The sequence below is a fragment of the Cyprinodon variegatus genome, unplaced genomic scaffold (genome assembly GCF_000732505.1).
Source record: "Cyprinodon variegatus isolate N-32 unplaced genomic scaffold, C_variegatus-1.0 Scaffold79, whole genome shotgun sequence".
In the NCBI taxonomy this organism is placed as follows: Eukaryota; Metazoa; Chordata; class Actinopteri; order Cyprinodontiformes; family Cyprinodontidae; genus Cyprinodon; species Cyprinodon variegatus.
This window is the reverse complement of record NW_015150532.1, coordinates 943,842-946,218: the sequence shown is the minus strand read 5'-3', so window position 1 is coordinate 946,218 and position 2,377 is coordinate 943,842.

Sequence of the window (2,377 nt, the reverse complement as noted above, 5' to 3'; positions counted from 1 at the left end):
CAAAAGACATGGTACGAGATATACAATAAAGCAACACCTTGAAACTATCGCTAAAGTAATATTATTAAGTCTGACATGTACTCTGTGTTACCTGAAGATATGAATGTGGGGTTTCTGTATGGAAGTGAATCTCTAAGTACCTGGAGCCAAGCACCTGTAATTGTTTGTGAGGGTGCACATATTCATAAATAAAGTGCCTATGTTCTTTTACTAATTGTTGTTATCTAACAACAATGGCTTTTCAATGTGAAGATGATATTTTCATTAATCATTTCATTAATTGGGCCAAAGTCTGACCTAACTACATTAGGTCGGGCTGTTGCTATGGGCTAATGTTTAGCAGATCACTCACAATCCAATGAATTCTGTAATACTGACAATATGTTGCCATTTTCAGAACACTCAGTCACATTTTTAGACAAAAAACAACACTGAAATATTTGGTGGTATGAATGTCTACTGTTTTCTCCTAAACTTAAACACATTTACAAACATATACATGATCATTCCTTCTTCATAACTGCAAAAATATATTGTCAATAAAACCAGATAACATGTAGGAACATTGTTGAAACGGGCATATGCCACTTTTCAAATGGCACATTCTGCTTTTCAACCGCTTGACATACAATTTTTCAGAAGTGGCATGCCAGATATCACTTTTGGCTATTGCTGTCACTCTATCATTTTGTAAATTATGTGTCATTGATCATTTAAAAGAGATCCTTAGCTCTCCAGTTTTCAAACTAGTTATGATAAAAATACAACATGAACAGAAAGTGGCCAATAAGCAAAACGAAAAGGCAAAGGCAGAGATTGTAAAGGTACATCAAAAGCAAATTATGTAAAAACATTAAAAGAGAACTAAATATAGCACAGTAGAATGAATGACAAAAAAAAAAAACAAAACACCAACTGGGTCAAATTTATTTAAAAGAGATTTAAATGCAGAAAGAGGAGGGGAGTGTCTGATGTTGGAAGTGAGCTTGTTCAAGAGTTTTGAGGCACAATTGAAAAAGCTAGATTTCTAAACTTCAAAGTTTAGAACAACCATTGACCAATTTCAGTTCCCTGGAGGTAAGTTGAGGAAGGTGGAAGGCAAAACAGTTGCAACATCCTTGAGGATCTCCATTTGTGTGTCAATTAAGCTGCCCTGGTATGCCAAAGCAGTTCTGAACCAATCTATACCAATCAACAATGGCAACACACATCCCAACAACTTTCCTGGTTCATTAACCGATATGTTATGATCAGCTTTGTGGAGCGCAGGGTTGAGAATAAAATAAAACAGAGAAATTAGATGAATTTATATAAAAAGATTGTTTTGATATGCTTTTCTTTAACCTTAAATAAATAGCAATCACTATATGATTTTACAAATTTGTGTTACAAAAAAGTAAGAATAGAGAAAATCTTTATATATATGTATATATATATATATATATATATATATATATATATATATATATATATATATATATATATATATATATATATATATTATTTCGAATTTTTAAAGGANATATATATATATATATATATATATATATACATAACGTCTATATGTATCTATATAGTTGTAGTAGTAAGTAAATATATAAATCAAGCCATAAATCATTAATCGGCCACTATGCCTATCTGTTAAAAAAAGGGAGAAGTATTGCTCTTAAAAAATCTTTTAATTTACTTTATTCTGCAAGAGCACTGCAAAAATTGAAACACTAGTAAGTCAGTTGTTGTTAAAATTGGTGTATTTCCCCTTGATTTGAGCTGGTATGTATAGAACTTCCCAATAGAATTAAATGATTTATTTTCTAAATAAAAAACTCCATTATCTCATTTCAAGCACATCTAATCATCTTATTCCAGTGCAATAATACTCATTCCAAAGGCAGATCTTAATAGGAGAAAATGCCCCCCCCCCCCTTTTTTTTTTTTTAAAGGAATCCATATTTATTTTTAGATCATTTTTGCAGTGTAGGTTCAATTTCAAGGCATAGCCAGAAAGATTTTCTGTATATTTATTCAATAACTTCATAATTTGACCGGGGCTGCAAAAACATTTGAACCTCAAAAAAAGATAGTTTTGGTATGCTTTTCTTTAACCTTAAATAAATAGTAATCATTATTTGATTTATTTGATTTGAGAAAATCTTAAAGGAACTAATAGTTTTTTTTTTCTTGTGCTGTTTTCCTTCTGAGTAACTAAACATAAAAATAGATCAATTAATCCATTAGTATGGCCCTATCTCTTAAAAAAGAACAATCAAAGCTCTCAATCAAAAAGATACCCCTACAAAGCAAAGCTGTTTTTATACTTCTTACAACTCGACTGTCTCATAGTACCCTTATTCTAAGTTCTTTATTTAAATCTTGA